This window comes from Erpetoichthys calabaricus, chromosome 9, assembly GCF_900747795.2.
Source record: "Erpetoichthys calabaricus chromosome 9, fErpCal1.3, whole genome shotgun sequence".
Taxonomy (NCBI): domain Eukaryota; kingdom Metazoa; phylum Chordata; class Cladistia; order Polypteriformes; family Polypteridae; genus Erpetoichthys; species Erpetoichthys calabaricus.
In genome coordinates, this window is record NC_041402.2 from 170,098,932 (window position 1) to 170,120,374 (window position 21,443).

The window sequence follows — 21,443 nt, forward strand, 5'->3', positions numbered from 1 at the left end:
GGCTGCCAGCATGACCATTGAGTTGTATCACCAACACCTTCTTCAATGCCAGTCCTCAGCACACATCAGACACCCATGGTCCAAGCACTGGGACTCATTCTAACAAGACACAGCAGCGTACATGACGTTAGGATGACACGCAGCTACCGGAGTACAGACCCTGACACTGACCACTTCTTTGTGTGCAGCAATGTGAAACTTCAGACCAGATGACTGCACTGCTCAAGGTAGGAGGAAAGGCCATGCATTGATGTCACTAAGACCCATGACCCTAGAAAAGTTTGTGGCCAAGTTTGTGCCAGTCCTGGAGGAAGCTTAACCTTGCCCACCCAACACTGATGGCAACAAGAGATGGAAGCACCTGAGGGACATCCTGTACAACCCTGTGATGTCCAAAATTTGGGTAGCAGAGAAGCAAGTCTGCTGATTGGTTCAAGGCTCACTCCGAGGGGCTGATTGAGGAGAAGTGGAAAGTATTGGCAGCACACAAGTTCTCTCCTAGTCAGAAGAATATGCCGATGTCACAGACTGCGCCGTGCAAAGTCCAGCAGGCTCCCAGACGATGTGCGAACAACTATTAGCTTCAGCTCTGTTCCAAAAGTTAATAGGCTGGCAGCACTGGCAACATCAGATGGATATATGAGGGAATCAAGTAAGTCATCAATCCCTCTCAGGAAAAGATGGTCCCACTAAAGTCAGCAACAAATCAAGGATCAAACAAAGCAGACAGAACACTGAATAAAACATTACTTGGAGCCTTATGCCAGAGAGACTGTTGTTGCTGAGAAAGCCCAGAATGCCATCAAGCCCTTAACTACCATGATCCAACTCGATGCGAAGCCCACTTTGGAAGGACTCAGCTAAGCACTGAAAGCACTTTCTTGATTCAGTACAGGGTTGTGTGGGGTGTGATGGATGGCCAGGGACATTACCTGGCCAGGCTATGTGGTGGGAAGGACAGAGGGAGAGAATAGTACGTTTAGGGCATTATCTTCCCCGAAATGCTAGAGGGCAGCACCACGGATTCCCACAGGGCACGCTGGGAGTTGGAGTTTAGAGCACCCCTGTTGGTTTCTGTGGGTGCCACCAGGGGGTGCTGCAGGTATGGCTGAGCCCTTTGTGGCAGCGCTTCCACCACACCTTTAAGTGATGCCGGAAGAAGGTCGTGAAGCACTTCTGGGTGCCCTATGAAAGGAGCCAACTGCCACTACTTGAGAGTCGGGAGGAGGTGGACAAAGCTTGCCAGGAGCAGTGGAGACAGAAAGAATAAGAGAGAGAGAAAGAGATGAGGAGGAAAAAGAAGAAAACCGTCCTTTGTACTATGTATGCTGCTTGTGAATTGTGCTGTCAAGGTGGGACATGGGGGAAGGCGTTTCCCACGAAGATAAAATAAAACCTGTGTGATAAAATTTGTGTCTGTGACTGTGGTGCTAGGTGTTTGGGGGAAAACTGCGCCCTCCGGTGTTCACAGGGGATTAGAGTCTAATCTGGCAGCACTGGCCAAAAATCAGGACTCAGTCCATCTCAGGGCCCACTTACATACTGTATATACTCATCCTCACACAGGTACAATGTGGAGTCACCAATCAACCTCCATGTCTTCAGGATATGGAATGTAAATCAAAGGAAAATTGATGCCTACAGAAGGAGAACATCTAGATTCCACACAGAGAATGACTTGGTGTAGGATTCAAACCCAGGATTGTTGGATATTTGGGGTGGCGACACTACCCACTTCACCACTTGTGTGGAAAACAGCAATACAATTTAGATGACTAAAAGGAAAGAAGTGCACCAAAAAGGGACCTCTTATTTAGCAAATAGGTAATGTGGGAAAGACATGAGCAGGCTAAAGAAATATCTTAAAGGGAAGCCTCCTGTGTCTATTAAACTCCGGTTTACCTACCCTGACCCTTACATTTCCTTTCCATTATAAGGGGGCATCTAATAGATGAGGTCGAAAGTCCTTCATGTGCCCTTTGACTAACTGAGGACAAGAAGAGAAAATGTTCAGCGAATTGGCGTCAGATGAAAGTCAAAGGCAGAGCTGCGAGAAAGTGATTGCAGACATTGAGCTGCAGCAAGTTAACCTTGAGGAGGCCATTCTCTAGCAGTTTCTTTCTATTAGCACTGAATTCCAGAGAATGCAAGTGGAAAAAAAAAGAGCAAATACTTGTTTATTTTTCTCCCCCGCGAAATAAAGAGAGTGATACAAAAACAAATTCTCCGCCTGAAGCCGAAAAATCTATTAGTTAAACGTGAACTCCACACGGAATGGAATACGTCTCTCGGTAAAACCTGCTCTACTGAGGCCAGTGATGAATGGATTGACCGCCATTAGCTCCAAGTTCTGCTCATAGTTGTCTGCTGCCAGCTTTTCATGAGATTAATGCTCTCCAATAAACGAAGTACAAAAACTTTCCGCTCACGTGCAAATGATTGCAGCAACAGTGCCTACTTCAGAGTGAGGAAACGGTTCATAACAACAGAACGGTGTTTCTGTTCGAGTTAATAGAAATGCGGTAAATGGGAACAGACTAGAAGAAAAAAAAGAAGAACTTATGTGGCCACAGAACTGGGGTGTATAACTAGTAAAGTGTCAGTGGAAAAAGTTTGAAAACTAGACTGCTGCACGATTCCTATACCATTTCTTTATACAGAAAGAAAATTAACAAATAAATCTACCTATCAATTACATATTGCTTTTTAGTATCTATCTGTATATAAAAAAATACATCACCATCAAAACCAAGCCACTGTGCCTTGCCTTGCCCATCATGCCCCAGGTCTGCCTTTTCCGAATTGGCATGCTCTCCCACCGGCGCACACACAGGAGAGGCAGTGACATAGATGGACAAATGGATGGCCAGGGTCATCGTCGGATTGACAGACATCCATGACATGACACGTATATAAAATACAAGGGACGTTCAGAAAGTTTCCACACTCTATTTATTAAGAAGTTTAAAAACAAATGACATCACTTTTCTACATAGTCACCTTCTTTTGTGCCGCAGTTTTCCCAGTCACATGACACTCTCAGACACGACCCATTACTACTCCTCCCGCCTTCACCGTTTCCAATGAAAATATAAAAGCGTGGAAACTTTTTGAACGTCCCTTGTATATATACAGTAGTATTACCTGTCATTATCTGTTATGTTGGATTCAGAAAGCATTAAGACCCCTTCACTTTCTGCACTTAGTTGTAAATGGTTACATTTGACATTTTTAATTATCATTCTACACACGATAATACATTATGGTCCCATAATACAAGCTTTGCACACCTGGAATTTTAGCAGTTCATCCCATTCTTCCTGGCAGATCCCCTCAAGCTCTGTTAGATTGGATGCCATCTTCAGGATGTTCTCTGGGGTTTAAGTCTGTCCTTTGACATGGGCCACTCAAGGACAGTCACAGACTTGTCCCGAAAGCACTTCAGGTTGTCTTGCTTTCATACAGTATTTGTGGTCATTGTGATGCTATAAGGTGAATCATCTGCCCATCCTGAGGTGCTGTGCACTCTGGTGCAGGGTTTTCTTCAAGGACTTCTCTCTAATTGGCTGCATTCATCCTTCCCTCAGTTTTGACCAGTCCCCATTTCCCTGCCACCAAGAAGTACCCACGTAGCATGATGGTGCCACCACTTTGCTTCACCTTAGCGATGGTATTAGGCAGGTGATGAGCAGTGACGGGTCCTTGCCAGACATAATGCTTAGAGTTCTTGGGTTATTGTCTCATCAGTCCAGAGTAGGAGGCCTTTCACTCAGGAGTGACTTCCATCTAGTTATTCCACCATACAAGCCTGACTGATAGAGTGCTGCTGAAGTGGTCATTCTTCCTACAGGTTATCTCATTTTATCAGAAGACTTCTGAAGCTCTGTTAGAGTGACCATTGGATCCTGGGTCACCTCTATGGCCAAGGCCTTTCTTTTTTCAATTTGGCTGGAAGGTCAGTTGTAGGGAGAGTCCTGGTGGTTCCAAACTTCTTACACTTCATAATTATTGAGGCCACTGTGCTCCTGGGAACACCCAAAAGCTTTTCAAATGGTTTTATACCTTTGCAATGATCTATGCCTCACCAGAGGTCTACAAAAAAAAGTTACTTGGACTTCATGGCTTGGTTATACACTTCATGACTTATTGACACTTTATGGGTTAGAAGGAATTGTGGGACCTTATATAGACAGGTGTGTGTCTCTTTAAATGATGTCCAATCAATTCAGTTTGCCACAAGTGGGCTCCAATCAAGTTCTAGACACATCTCAAGGAGAATTAAAGCAAACAGGAAGCATCTGAGCCCAATTTGGAGTGCCACAGTAAAGTGTCTGAATGCTTACGCAAGCAAGAAGTTTCAAATGTTGATTTCTTAGTAAATTTGCAAACCTTTTTGAAAACATGTTTTGTCATTATGGGTTACTGAGTGTAGATTAATGGGCAAAAATGGCAAATTAATCCTTCTATAATGAAATCTACAACATAATAAAGTGTGCAGAAAGTGAAGAGCTCTGAAAACATTCTGACTCCACTTCACGTATCCTTCATGACTGAATTCACAGGTGATGAGTTGAGCTAATTGTGCCTTTTGTCACTTGCAATGCCTGAAAATTAAAAGATACTGATTGTTTGGAGCCCAACTAGCATTTACTACACACCTGGAAACTGAGCCCAGGTCACCACAATTATGGCAGTGGATTGGTGACGACTGCATCAAGAGCAAGCCAAGCTGGGTAAAGTCTCTAAAAATCAAGTCAACAGCATTGCAGATAACTCCTGGCCAGTTCAGGTTTTTAGTTTCTTTCCATATCTTATGCTAAAGACTGGAACTTGCAATCTCCAGCATAATTATAGCACATTACTGAAAGAAATTAAAAAAAAAAACTTTCATTGCCTAAACAGCAGGTAAAAAAAAAAGTCTTCAAACTTGTGACAAAAGTTCACAATATTCACATGTGCTGATCGTTCACAAATTAGTGCTAGTTTGCTTATCGTCAGAGTCCTTCTAATCAGCAAGGCAGGTTTGATTCTGAAAAGCGGTTTTCAGACTGGCAGGAACCAGACTTCCAACACTTGCTTCAACATTCAAAGAAACATCTAATTGCTTCTCCCATTAATTTCAGTGAGTTTATTAAAGACTTTTCAGCCATTACATCAAGAAGACAGGAATTTTGATTACTGTTGTTCACTTGTAAGAAATGCTTCTGATTACTTTGTGCTGAATAGAAACTGAAAGACTACAAAACTTTCCTGTGTAACATGAATGCAAGTAAACGTTATAAGTAGTGGTGGTTATTGGATAAAATATGGGAGAAGAAATGATAGTCATCTGGAGGCAAATTCTATTTTGGTAGATACTGTATGTTTCTGGGCTCAGCCTCCATGACTGATTCATTAAGAATCCAGGAGGAGAGAATCACTTTAACAGCTGGTCCTCTAATGATAGGAATAAGTATAAAAGTATAATACTAGATTTGTAAATGAACCTTGAGACGGTACTCACCAGATTTAGTGTCCTCTACTAAGTGAAGTGTTTCATTTGCAAAATAAAATAGATAGATAGATAGATAGATAGATAGATAGATAGATAGATAGATAGATAGATAGATAGATAGATAGATAGATAGATAGATAGAAGAAATTTCATGAGAACAGCCCTTTCAGTAAAACACAGCTTATCAATTCTAGTCACCTAATTTCACTAAAATAACATCAAGTTAAGATAGGTGAACTGTATTGTCCCAGAGGGAAATTTGTTTATAAAAATAAAGTAGGAAATATAAGAAATTGTTGCACAGATACAAGAAAATAAGCCAAGACATGACAACCAGTGTTATTATAAGTACACACACTCAAGATTATCATATATTAGAATAATTACATTTAACATCTATCTATCTATCTATCTATCTATCTATCTATCTATCTATCTATCTATCTATCTATCTATCTATCTATCTATCTATCTATCTATCTATCTATGCTGACTCTTCCCTTGATAGGTGCTGCTCGACTTTGTCTTTGATTTTAGCTTTCATTAAGGTTCCTACTCCGCTCAGTCTATAGTTACTAGTAGTTTTAAGTCAAACTCAAGGAAAGCCCCCTTATACACACCAGGAGGACCCTTAGATGTATACCTGCCAAAAGGTACTGTATAGATAAGGCAAAATTACACAACAGGAATTACAGTAATAATTGAAGACAATGTTAGGTGAAGGTTGTACATAATTCAAAAGAATAAATTCACCAAACAGGGCAGGCTGAAAGATCTGATCAGAGATTTCAAGGCAACAAGACTCTGACAGTCCAACAACATAAGAGAGCATGGACCCCAAAAACTCAATCAGAATGACAGACAGGTGAAATTCAGCGTTTGAAATCCATTCCAACAAGGCACATAACCCAGCGATCTCACAACATCCCCATCTGTGTACTGCGAAACTCTGTGATGAGTACTTGGAAACTCTTGACCTACAGATACCTGGCGAATCTGCCAGTGACTTTTAAATAATGTATTATCACATAATATTTCAGCCTGTTTCATTAGTTATAATCATAAATCTATCACTTTATTTTGAAGACAGAACATTAGCCCCTTGCATTGTGTAATACAAAAGCAAGAAGCTGAAATGTTCTTAATGAATGGCACAGGACAGCAACAGACATTTTTAATGTTCATTTCTAGTACTGTATTTAAATAACAAAGAGAAAGTCTCCATTTTGCATTTTTCTTCTGTATACTGCTTATGAATATTACAAAAGAGAAAGAATACAAAAAGCCAGTCACTGCGTCTAAATGGCTTCCCAGAATTGTGATGGAAATTGAAAAAGCATGTGACACTGTACTGTGTTTACAATCTAGTGATGCAACCCAGAGGAGATGTGCAATTAAAAATGAAAACATAATTGAATTGCCATTATTGTTGTCATCAGCAATTACAGTAAGGAATTCAGCCCATATGTAAATGGAATATGAACTCCAAGTGAGTACAAGCGATGAAACAATTCATTCTGAGAAAACAACAACTCCAATCCTGTCCATCTGAAGACTAAAAAATAACAAGGATGGGGTGATGAACAGTGACATTAAAGGAAAAACTAACGAGTGAGTCAAACTGTCCAAACCTGAAACTCTAATAAAACGAGCATCAGAACCAAAACTGTCAGTCCAAAGGCCAAGTGTCAAAACCAAGGTCCCTCTCCCGAATAAAATTAGGATTAGGATCACTCAAACATTCCTTATAGATTATTGGAAATTACCCAAAATTGGCTTGAGTGATGACATCACTGGTCATGCCACCGGTAGATTCCATGAGTAGCAACATATACCATTTGTCAACAACAGTAAGAAAGCGGCCAGAAAAGGCCACAAAAAACTGCAGTGCTTGTGAAAAATAGCGGAAACAAAAGGAAGATGTGAACAAAACCACATTATTGGCACATTATATCATAATAAATATGTTAAATCTCATCTCTCTCTATATGAAATCTAATGTCTGTCTGTCTGTCTGTCCGCTTTTCATGAGAGAACTACTTAACGGATTTAGATCGGGTTTTTTTCTATAATATGGAGGGGGCGGGGCCATCCTCACTCACGCTCCAGCTCCGGGGCGTATCTTACATCCGCTTAGTTAGCAAACGAGAGAACTACTTAACGGATTTAGATTGGGTTTTTTTATAGAATTTGCTTGAACATTCCAGTTGATTTTGCGATTTTTCTCATGGCGTTATGAATCAGTTTGCTTGCAGTAGTGATATATTTGTGTTAATCCAAGACAGAGGATGCGGGCCGAGGGGAGGGGGAAGCATGACGTCAGGAGTGGGTAGCCAGGCAGGGCCCTCCTCGCTGTCCTGTTTCACTTCTGCGCGGATGGCTAGTAATGAATAAACCAAAGTTATGCCCAAACTTTACCCACTACTCATAAAGTTTACTGTCAACAGTCATACTGCGCTATTACATAATCATGTCTACTACTTTATGACTTTATGTTTATTTTCCTTTAACTTCATCTTCTACAAATCTGCCCAAGTCTGAATTCTGCACAGGTCTATCTATAATGATTCTACAGGCACAAGGACATCTGTCTCGTCATGTAATTTAGTGCCATCTGCAAATTAATCAGCTTGTTTGTAGCTTTTCTATCAGGGTAATTAATATATATTAAGCAAGTTGGTGGCCCCACCAAATAACCCCGTGGGACATCACTTTTAACATCACCTGATTTAAATAAGCAGTTCGCTGACTTACTGCATGTGCCATCTTGAGCCATTCAAAAAACTGCTCCACTAGTTATGGTTTGAGAGTTTTCTTTGCACAATGTCTTGTCTTGTTTGTGTTTTAATTTTAATTTAAATTTTTAATTTCAATTTAAATTTGAATTCTATTCTTTAATTATTATTTGCACGTCATATTGTTACACTGTGGACCCTGAGCTTCGCAATTTCGTCTATCTGTATACTTGTATATGGTTGAGATGACAATAAAATTCACTTTGACTTTGACTTTACATTTGCATCATGACCACTGCACATAAATGACTGCTTCCCCTCAATTCCCAAGAAGATGTCACTGCTGATTTGGTGTAGTAGGCAGGATAGGCACGTGGAAGCAAAAAAAAGAGCAACAAACAAAAAAAAAACACAATATAGCATTGTTTATATAGCTGGAATATTATTTATTATGAGTTCTTCTGATCTGCTCTAACTTTGAAATGACCCATACCTTATTCTATAATGGCTACTGACCCAGGTTTGGTGCTTATATTACAATTATTTCACTGTTAGTGTTTTCTGCCATAATATATTTGAAGTTTTTTTTCTGTCAAATTGTCCAGCTTTGCTCATTTTTTCTGCCTCTCTTCTCCCATTCTTTGAAGGACTAACCTGCACTTAAAATTATTGCGGTTGACTAAAAATGTCAACTATGTCATGCAACTTCAGCTGTCATTATGGCACAATAAAAAAGCAAGCATTTATGAGGGCGCTACAGGCTTCTGTCAAATGATAATAGAAGGTGTTATCAGCAGAGCATAGGCAAGAATACGAGTGTCATCTGCCCCGAGGCTCTCCTAGCAATGCAAGGCTCGTATACTTGCAGACCTGGACATCACCAGGTTACGTCTTTCTCTCTTTGCCTCATCTCTGCTTTGTGTTTCCTGCTGTCAGGAATATGAGCAGTGAAAGGAAGCAAAATACAATTCCAGAGTGCACTGACCCAAAATCATCCTTTTTATGAAAGGATAATTTGATAATTGTAATGAAAAGAATTTGTACAGAGTTTGTAATGACTCCCAAAGAAATACAGTATATCTATATGTGGGAATGTGCTGCTTTTATAAAATGAGATGATACATTTACAGTTTTGCTTTGAATAGTATAGATAGATAGATAGATAGATAGATAGATAGATAGATAGATAGATAGATAGATAGATAGATAGATAGATAGATAGATAGATAGATAGATAGATAGATAGATAGATAGATAGATAGATAGATAGATAGATAGATAGATAGATAGATGTGAAAGGTACTATATACTGTAATAGATAGAACATTAGAATAATCTGGATGAGAACAGGCCATTTAGCCCAACAAAGCTCTCCAGTCCTTTCCACTTAATTCTTCTAAAGAAACATCAACTCTGAGTTTTGAAAGTCCCTAAAGTCTTACTGTCTACCACACTACTTGGTCTCTTAGTTCATGTGTCTGTGGTTCTCTGTGAAAAGCAAAACTTCCTAACGGTTGTGTGAAATTTACCCTTAACAAGTTTCCAAGTGTGTCATCGTGTTCTTGATGAGCTCAGTTTAAAGCAACTGTCTCAGTCTACTGGACTAATTCCCTTCATAATTTTAAACACTTCATTCATGTCTCCTCTTAATCTTTTTTTGCTTAAACTGTATAGGCTGAACTCTTTAAATCTTTCCTCATAATCTATCCCCTGTAGCCCTGGAATAAGCCTAGTCACTCTTCTCTGGACCTTTTCTAGAGCTGCTATGTCCTTTTTACTGCACCCAGTACTCCAGATGAGGCCTCACCAGTGCGTTATAAAGATTGAGCAGACCCTCCTGTGACTTATACCCCACACATCAAGACACTATATAACCTGACATTCTGTTTGTCTTCTTAATGGCTTCTGAACACTGTCTGGAAGACGATAGCTTAGAGTCCACTATGACTCCTAAATCCTTCTCGTAAGGTGTACTCTCGATTTTCTGACCGCCTATTGTGTATTCAAAGCTAACATTTTTACTTCCTATGTGTAATATTTTACATTTACTGACATTAAATTTCATCTGCCACAAATCTGCCTAGGTCTGAATTATCTGCCAATCCACCTATCTTGGTATCATCTGAAAACTTAACCAGCTTCTTATATTCCTATCCAAATCATTTATTTATATTAAAAATATGAGTGGCTCTAGCTCTGACTCCTGCTGGACACAGCTCTTAACATCATCCAATTCTGATAAGGTTCCTTTCACCATCACCCTCTGCTTCCTAGACAGTATTATATACAGTAGATAGATAGAACTATATACAGTATATAGATGTGATACAGCATTGAATCACAGAAAATATAATTTGGCTTTTTTGAGACTAATCAAAAGAAAAGGCACATGTAATGTCAAAATGAAAATAGATCACAGAGTGGCCTAAATTAATTTCAAATGTAGTTCACAATAATTGATCACATAAGTATTAACCCCCTTTACTATGACAGCCCTAAATCATCACTAGTGTAGCCAATCACTTTAAGAAGACATGAAATTAATTGAATGGGGGGTTTCCATTGATTGCAGTACAAAGGCTGCTGTATGTAGAAAGACCAAATTGTGGTGAATCAGCATGGCGGTCAAAGTAAAAGTGTTACATTTGAATACACAATTGGAAGTCTGGAATTTCAAGGTACACCTTATGCGAAGAATTTAGGAGTCATAATAGACTCATCACTATCTACATCTGGACAGATGTGATCAGGAATGGTAATAAAATGTTAAGTCATATGTAATGATGTTTAGAGTACAAGGTAAAACACGCTATGCTTAAGTTGTATAACACACTGGTGAAATCTCACCTGGAGTGCTTTATTCAGTTAAAAAAGACACAGTGGGACTGGAAAAAGTCCAGAGAAGAGTGACTAGGCTGATTCTGGGAGTGACAGGTTTGAATTGTGAGGAGAGATTTAAGGAGCTGAAGCAAAATGAGATTAAGAAAGGGCAGGTTGGAAGTTTTTAAAAATCTGAAAGAATATAGAATAGTTGATTGCAGATGTTACTTTAAAATAAACTCTGCAACAAAAACACTTGTTAAAGGCAGATTTTGTACAAATGCTAGAAACTTTTTCTTCATTTCAAAAACACATGAAAAAATTACCAAGTGGTATTGTGGAGATTAGGATTTTAGGGACTTCAGTTCTTGACTTGATGTTATTTTAGACAATCTAGGTGAACAGGATAGACAAGGTTGTTGGACTGAATTACCTGTTCTGGTCACAATTTTCTAATGATTGAATTTTCTTAAATAAAAAAACAAAACAAAACAAAATAAATAAACCATTAGCAACTTCATGAAAAGGCAAGTAAGGGAATGGAGACAAAAAATTTCCTAGTCATTAGACATCCTTGGAGTCCAGTTAAGTCAATCATTAAGAAATGGAAAGAGAATGGCGGAGCTGTGAATCTTCTTAGAGCTGGTCGACCGCTGATCACGGAAGACGAAGACTAGTGAAGGAGACCACCACGAGAACTGTGAGGACTTTGAAGGAGCTACAAGCTACACTGGTTCAGATTAGAGAGACTGTGCAGATAACGACTGTTGCCCACCTATCTAAGCTTTAGGAGTTGAGACAATGAGAAAAAAGACACATGATATCTTGGCTTGAGTTTGCCAGAAGGGTCATGGGAGACTCTTAAGGATACCTAGAAGAAGGTCATATGGTCTAATGGGACCAAAGCTAAGATTTTAGGCCACCTGACTAAATTACAACAAACGCTACACAGTACCAAAAACTCACCATCTTCGCTGTGAAGCATGGCTGTGGCAGCATCATGATGTGTGATGTTTCTTCTCTTTTCTTAACCGACTTACTAAGTCACATTTACTGTCACAGGGCACTACATACTGCAGCAGTAGGACTGGACAAGAGACAGAATGTCAATAAAGTTCTTCATAAAAGCTTTCCTAGCAGGATATGACATTTCAAACCAAGGCTTCACTTTAATGTCTGCCTGTGGTCCTGCTAAGGACAGTTTTGGGTCTAGGGACTGCCCCAACCGCACCCAATGGCAACCCAGCATGAAAACCCCTGAAACACCATTTAAATAGCTAGTGCTGCTGTTTGCTGGACCGATTCTTCTAGAGCATTTTCCTGGGTTCAAATCTTGCACCTGATCTGTGTGAAGTTTGCATGATCTTCCTATGCCTGTGTAAATTCTTCTCTGGGTACTCCAGTTTTCCCCACACAACCCAAGACCTTTCCTTAATTAGTGACTCCAAATTTTGCACTCTGTGACTGTGAGTGCTGTTGTGTGCTAAAGTGAACCCTGCATTGAACTGGCAACCCAACCTGGAATGGTTCCTGCCTTGATGATGCTGCCCAGATAGGATTCAGCCTCCTCTATCCCTCTAATTAGGGATAACTCAGAAATTGAGGGCAATTAATTCCATTAAAGGCTAATGCCTCTTGGATTATACAGCTAGAAAGCCATCTTGCATGAAGGCTTAATGAGAAGTGGAGACAGAACTCTGTGGGAATGTCCACTATTATTCCCTTAGATAATTAAGAATCAATGTGGTTTACGATAAATGCTTCCCAATTTGTAGCAGTTTGCTTAACTCCATCCTGGTCCTCAAGGACCTTCACCACAGCAAGCATTTCTTTGAGGAAGCCTTGACAGCTTTACCATAGAAAAAGCAAATGGATACCAAAGGCTCTCATCTGCAGCCCGGTGAGGTTTTGTAGGAGGAGTGGGCAATGCCAGGCCTCTTGATTCTCATTATATTGTTCAGTCGCTCTGAATAAAAGCCTCTTATTTCAGTTTAACCAGAGTTCTTGTTTAATGAGAACTTTACTTTGTGCACTTCCACACTCCCACTCATAATGAATCAGTAAATCCCCTGCAGCATCACATTTTAATGATAATTATTTTATTCATGTATTATTTTACCTAATAGTGATAGGGCCGGCAGATTGCTGTACTGCTGCCTGCCTTACAGCTTCAGAGGCCCAGTTTCATCTTCTAGTCTGGTCAGTGGAGCCTCAGTGGAGTTTCTGTGTTCTTCTCACGTGTATGTGGGTTTTCTCAGGGAACTGCACACCTAAAGATGTGTGTGTTTGGAGATTCCAAATTTGTCTTGTTTGAGGTAGTGTGTCCTGTGATGGACTGGCACCCTGTCTGAAGATCCTACATGGATCTCATTGCTACCAGGAACCCCAAAATCGGTTTAAGGAGGTTCATAAAATGGATAAATATGAACTGAAAAAGAATATACACAGTAAAGTCAGATGTAATTGCACAGATTTGGCCTTTAATGAGTGCTTGGGCACAGCCATCAGCAGTGTGTCTGTCTGCAGAGAGAGTGTTGACCTCGTTGAGAGGTTTACTTACCTCGCTAGTGACATTCACGTCTCTGATGACTTTTCATATGAAGTCAGTAGATGGGTTGGGATAGCATGGGGGGTTATGACGTCATTAGAAAGGGGTGTGTGGTGCTCATAATATCTCTGCAAAAGGATGAATGTCCAAGTCTTTAAAGTCCTGGTGCTTCCTGTTTTGCTATATGATTGTGAGACATGAACGCTATCCAGTGACCTGGGACAACGACTGGACTCCTTCAGTGCTGTGTCTCTTTGAAGAGTCCTTGGGTACCGCTGGTTTGACTTTGTGTTGAATGAGCAGTTACTCATGGAGTCCCAAATGAGGCCCATTACCTGCATTGTGAGGGAGCAACAGTTACACCATTATGGCCATATGGCGCAACTCCCCAAGGGTGATCAGGCTCACAGGATGCTTATTGTTGAGGACACGAGTGGCTGGACCAGGTCAAGGGGACGCCCACGTAACACCTGGCTGTGGCAGATAGAGGGTCATTTCCTGAGGGAAGACTGGACCGCATGTCTGCTTTGGGGGGGTTGCCAACCAGGATCCCGAGCTGTTTTGTTGTGTGGTGGATGTGGCAACACACTGTACCAGTGCATGCTCCCCAACATGATCTTATAGTATTATGGGATTAAAACCATCATAGCACTTTTTTATAAGTCCTTTATATAATCTGCTGTTGCATTTGCTATTATTTGTTTGTATGGAGACCTCAGCATTAAGAATATAAACCATCTTAACAACTTTGTAAAAATTAGTGGTAAAATTATTGGTTTGCAGCAGATCTCTGTCACTGAGCTGCATCACAAACAAGTCACAAAGAAGGCCAACGCAGTTCATATCAGACAGTAGCCATCATCCTCTTTATAGTTTAAATTTCAGGCTGCGCATTTTGGTTTCCCAGGGTAAAGAGCAAGAAATTTAGGACATCTTTTATTCCAAAAGCTATAAGCCTTTAGACTTCTGTTACTTGTAAGAATGCTGCTGAATTCTGAATTATTATTTTGTGTTCTATTAAATGTAGTTATTCTAATATGTTCTAATCTTGAGTGTGTGTACCTATGATAACACTGGTTGTCCTACCTTGGCTTATTATCTTGTATCTGTGTAACGATTTCTTATGTTTTCTGCTTTATTATTACAAACAAATTTCCCTCTGGAACAATAAAGTCCACCTAACCTAACATGATGTCATTTCAGAGAAATTAGGTGACTAGAATTGATGAGCTTTGTTATGCTGAATGCGCTGATCTCATGAAATTTATTCTAATAACACAGGTTTATTAATTCTTATCTAGATATATCTGCCATATTGCCCATGATAGATAGATAGATAGATAGATAGATAGATAGATAGATAGATAGATAGATAGATAGATAGATAGATAGATAGATAGATAGATAGATAGATAGATAGATAGATAGATAGATAGATGATAGATAGATAGATAGATAGATTCATTGCTTGATAAAAACACTTTGTAAATCTGGACATAATAATTCATTGTATGTGGTACAAAAACCTACCTATTCTTTCATTTTTGGGCTTGTTTTTGTTTTTTATTTTTTCTCTTACGTGGTCTCAGGAAGGCAGAGCCAGGCAGCAATAGATGCAGGGCAGAAACCAGCAGTGAATGAGATGCCAATCTATTGCCAGGAACTCCCATCCAGATGTATACAGGAAATGTCTAATGTTGCCAGTCTACCCAACATGCATTTCAATATGAAGATCGAGAAAATCAGAGTGGCAGGTGGTGTCCAAATATTTTAACAGTATGGTCCTAACTCGGGTCCCTAGATATTAGATATATGCCCTGCAAGTGCTAAACTTGATATCACCATAATAATAATAATAATACATTTTATTTATATAGCACCTTTCCCATGCACAAGGCACTTCACAGAGTTTAAGAAAGAACGGCAGGGTATACAGTATATAGCATTGTACTAAACCAAATAAATAAATAAAGAAGAGTGAGACAGTAAATTGAGAGAAAAAAGCCTAACAGACAGCATAATTGATGGTCTAGCACACACACACACAGAGGTTATGTGAGAATCTTGACATTGAGGTAAACTGAAAGAGGGGTAATAAAGTCAAGTAGAGCTAAAAGCCTTCCTGAACAGATGAGTTTTGAGTTGTTTTTTAAAAGAATTGATGGAGTCAGCTGTCCTGAGTAATTTCGGTAGGTCATTCCAGAAACTGGGCGCTATACAGCTGAAGGCCCTGTCACCCATGGAGTGTAGATTAGTGTGGGGTAAAACAAGATTACCAGAATCAGAGAATCTTAGAGGGCAGACAGGCACATAGTGATGGAGAAGGTCACTGATGTAGTTTGACGCAAGGTCGTTTAAGGCTTTTTAGGTTATTAGTAGGATTTTATATTCAATTCTGTAAGACACAAGGAGCCAGTGAAGGCGAAACAGGATGGGTGTGATGTGCTCGCTGCTGCTGGTTCGAGTAAGGACTCTTGCAGCTGAGTTTTGAATAAGCTGGAGGTGTGATATAAGATTAGAAGGGGCATCTGCCAGTAGGGAATTACAATAATCAATGCGGGATGTGATAAAAGCATGGACAAGTTTCTCAGCATTAGAGAAGGAGAGGAAGGAGCGAACACGGGATATGTTATGGGGGTGAAAGTAAGAATGTTTCTCAATGTGATTTATGTGACCATGCAACTCTTTATAAAATTAGATGACTTAATTCCTTAAAGGCTCCCTATAATTGAGTAATCAGTAATTTTGTTAAGTGTTCAATCTGAAATGTGTTATACATCATCCCATGCCATACCACATGAACTTCAGAACAGATTATCTACCTTAAGCTAAGCATGTCTGGGCCCAGCCAGTACTTGGATAGGAGACTGACTTGGGTTGCTGCTGGAAGAGGTGTTGGGGAGGCCAGTAGGGGGCGCTTATCCTGTGGCATGAATGTGGATCTCAATGCTCCAGTGAAGTGACAGTGAACATTGTGCTGTGAAAATTGTGTAAAAATGATATCCTGACTCTATGTGGTCATAAAAGATTCCTTGGCATCTTTCAAAAAGTGAAAAGTTAAAAATGAATAGTTAAAAATCTGTACTAACCCCTACTTTCTCTTCTGTTCTTTTTCTGTTTTTCTGTGGTAGCGATCTGCGCCACCACCACCTAATCCAGCGGTTCTCAAATTGTGGGGCGCGCCCAAAGAGGTTGCCATATGTGGCGTAATTTCGCTATTCGTAGGAAAATTTTAAACTTGTAGCAGTGTATCGGCAGCAAAAAATATAGGAATAAATTTTATTAGGGTTTCAAAAAAACGTTGGGGGGGGGGGGGGGGGCGCAATTAAAACTGTTATGAAAACTTGGGTCGCAAATACTTAAAGGTTGAGAAGTACAGTGTCCCTACATTGATGGATTAAAGGCCAGAAGTCCACATGACCGTCATCATCAAGTTCTTCCATGAGAACCCTGAACACAATGAGGACTGATTGAGGTCATTTATGTTAGGTAGAATGCCAAGAGGGGGCTGGGTGGTCTTGTGGCCTGGAACCCCTGCAGGTTTTACTTTTTTCTCCAGCCATCTGAAGGTTTTTTTTGTTTTTTCTGTCCTGCCTGGTCATCGGACCTTACTTTAATTCTATGTTAATTAGTGTTCCCTAATTTTAATTTTTTTCTCTTTCTTCATCACTTGGAGCTACATCATTTGTACATATTGTTGTTGTTGGGTGTATCCCAAAGTCCTGGCTAAACTGCCCTGTTCCGGCCCCCTAATCATGCCCTGTCTCTAGCTGGCTGTCTCTCTCTCACCAACTAACAGCTAATGTGTGGTAAGCATACTGGACCAAGAATGGCTGCTGTTGTGTCATCCAGGTGGATGCTGCACGTTGGTGTTGGCTCATGTGGCTCCCCCACTGTTTATGTAAAGCGTTTTAAGTGACTAGAAATCACTATATAAATGTAACTATCTATTTATCTGTATAATTATGTATTTATTACCATTTACAAAGAGCTTTCTGATGGTGTTTCAGTGAAAGGCCACACATAAAATATTATGCTTAATGGTGTAGAAAGACTGAAGTAGTTCAGCGCCTCTTATCTAGGAGACGCTATATAAAACAAAAATATTGTCATCCCTTTATGCTTCATCTTTCTGCAAAATGAAAAATTATATTAAATAGATTGATTAACTATATTTTGACACTTTTTTTCTAGACACCTTAAACTTGGATGCAAGATTTACCTTCGGGGGATAACAATAAAAAGAAAGAAATAATGGCCCATGTGTCCATGTTGTGATTATGGAGTGTGGAAATGTAGAAGAATCCACGCAGCATCAATGCCCCCACACGACTCGTGCATTTGAGCCCCCGCCTCCATCCCCGATGCACCCAGGGGGTCCTCGTCTTCCGCCAGAACTGCTGGTGACTGTGTAGCTTGACTTTAATGCTTGAAGAAGTGTATTCAGTGGACAAGGGGGCTACAACTCCAAGAAATCACCTTTTTATTTTTTTACTTATTTGTTTATTTTGGTGAGGAGCGTTTGCTGTCCAACTGCGTGCATTTTAAACTGACCGCGGCTGCTAACCTCGGCCAATGCGTGCTGTTCGTTCTCTCGCTTCGTCGGTCTCCCGGTTCCTTCCGGGCACTGGGGTGTACAGAAAGCAAACGCTGATGCCGCCTTGATTTAAACTGCTGCTTCATGCACGACAAAGCAAAATGAGCCGTTTTTATTTTTTGTTTTCTTTTTTATTTATTTTTTTAACTCCACGAACGGAGGCTTCCTGAAATTCACACACGATAAAAACGGCAAAAGTGAACCCGAAGAAAGGAACGGAGGTCGCACACTTTTGGTAAGTATGTATTTGAAATGTAAAGAAGTGCATTGCATTTACCAAAAAAGAAATACCTGGGTACGTTTTCTCGTTCCGTAGAAATGCTCATAAAAGAAAGTTGGAGAAATGCCACTGGTTCATTTAAAAGACCAATTCAAACTTTCCGTTTTCTAATAGATTCTTTGAAATACTTTTTTTTCTTAAGTCAAGATCTGCGAGAACGGGCGGAGCAAAACGAACTGATGACGTGAATGCCCCGTGCAGACACACCCTTATGCACACATAGACAGCCAATAAAAATAATGAACAAACAAACAAACAAATAAATACATACACAAATACATCACGTCAGAGGAGATCAGAGTATCTGGAGAAATGCGGAAACAAGCGGACTAGTCAACTCCGCGCTGAAGACGAAATGCCACGACTTCATATATCTCCAGTCATACAGTGTGTAACAGTGCGATCAGTAAGCGCCTTGGAGACTCAAGAAGTTCACTCACACACTTCGGAAGGTTTCATTTTTCAATTTACACAAGGGTAAGTGGAATTTCATGATGAAAGCCTGGAACGACAACAGTGCAACGAAAGGAGCAACATAAACCCAACATCACGTCGTCCATATACAAGGGCAGAGTGGTGGCTCTGCGGCTAGAGATCTGCACTGGCAATCGGAAGGTTGCCGGTTCGAATCCCGTCAATGCCAATAGGGACACTGCTCTGTTGGGCCCTTAAGCAAGGCCCTTAACCTGCAATTGCTGAGCGCTTTGAGTAGTGAGAAAAGCGCTATATAAATGCAAAAAATTATTATGGTAACACTTTATAATAACTTCAATTAATAAACTGTTACAGTAGATTACTAGTATCAACGTTAGATTACTTACTGTTGAACTATCAGTAACTAATCAATGAATGAAACCCAAACTATAAAAGCCTGCTTAAATTCTTTCAGTGTTACAAAGCAAACAGAGACGCGAAACAGCAAAGTTTACTGACGCCACAACTTGTGAACAACAAACTTAAAAATGATAAATAAAAGAGGTGTAAGGTGTTTAAAGACATTTGTCACTAATCAGCTACATGCTAATGAATCATTTCTCAACATGAATAATGTGTTAGCAAATGTTAAAAAATGTTAATAGCCAACTTGCTAAAGCATTTGCAAATGTTTAACAAGATCCGTCCGTCTATTCATTCATTTTCTAAATCTTCATATCCAGAGCAGGGCAGTGATGCGGGGAAGCTGGAGCCCGTCCCAGCAAGTATAGGGTGAAAGGTAGGAAAAATTCATGATGTAATGCAGTATAAGACATTTATTGCATCTCTTAATCATTTTTTTAATTCTTGTGAAGCAAAAAAAAACATGTTTATACCATGATCTGTTCTTGAAATATTAAGTATAAAAGGTGTAAAGTCCAGCGAAAATGGCAACTTTTCATTTGTATTTGAAACAATTTATATATACTGCTCAAAAAAATAAAGGAACACTTTTTAATCGAAGTATAGCTTCAAGTCAGTTAAACTTGTGGGCTATTGAGCTGGTGAGTTAAGTAACAGAGGGGTTGTTAATCAGTTTCAGCTGCTTTGGTGTTAATGAAATTAGCAAGAGGTGCACTAGAGGGGCATCAATGAGATGACCACCAAAACAGGAATGGTTTAGCAGGTGGAGGGAGGCCACTGACATTTTTCCCTCCTCATCTGTTTTTTCACAAGTTTTGCATTTGGCTACGGTCAGTGTCACTACTGGTAGCGTGAGGTGATACCTGGACCCTACAGAGGTGGCACAGATAGTCCAACTTTTCCAGGATGGCACATTAATACGTCCCATTGCCAGAAGGCTTGCTGTGTCACCCAGCACAGTCTCAAGGGCATGGAAGAGATTGCAGGAGACAGGCAGTTACTCTAGGACAGATGAACAGTGCCATAGAAGGCCCTTAACCCATCAGCAGAACCCATATCTACTCATTTGGGCAAGGAGGAACAGGATGAGCATTGCCACAGCCCTACAAAATGACCTCCAGCAGGCAGGCCACTGGTGTGAATGTCTCTGACTAAACAATCAGAAACAGACTTCATGAGGGTGGCCTGAGGGCCCAACATACTCTAGTGGGCCCTGTGCTTACTGCCACGCACAGTGGAGCTCGATTGGCATTTGCCATAGAATACCAGAATTATCAGCTCCACCACTGGCATCCTGTGCTTTTCACAGATGAGTGTAGGTTCACACTTGACTGCCATTAGGTATTGGGATGAAATTCTTGGACCCATTGTCAGACCCTATGCCGGTGCAGTGGCTCCTGGGTTCCTTCTGGTGCATGACAATGCCTGGCCTCATGTGGCGAGAGTATGCAGGCAGGTCCTTGAGGATGAAGGAATTGATACCATTGACTGGCCCCCATGCTCGCCTGACCTCAATCCAATAGAAGACCTCTGGGATATTATGTTTTGGTACATCCGACACTGCCAGGTTGCACCTCAGACTGTCCAGGAGCTCAGTGATGCCCAGTCCAGATCTGGGAGGAGATCCCCCAGGACACCATCCATCATCTCATTAGAAGCATAAACCCCCCCCAATCATGTTGGGACATACAAACTACTGAGTACAATTCTGAGTTGCTGCAACAAAATTTCGTCAAAATGGACTCGTCTGCCGTATCATTTTTTCACTTTGATTTTTGGGATGTCTTTGAATTCAGCCCTTTCTAGGTTAATAATTTTCATTTCCATTAAATGATGTGGCATACTTTCGTTCCTAACACATTAGCATATCAGTCCATATCAGTGGAGATATCCAGCAGGATTTTTTTCCCATTGAGATCTGATGTGTTTTCAAAGTGTTTCTTTAATTTTTTTGAGCAGTATATTTATGAACCAAACAATTCTATCTGCTGTTTCTGTGGGACAGTAGAGCTAACTACTATACATATATATATATATATATATATATATATATATATATATATATATATATATATACACAGTATTCACAGACACACCCACACACACACACACACAGTATATAAATATATATA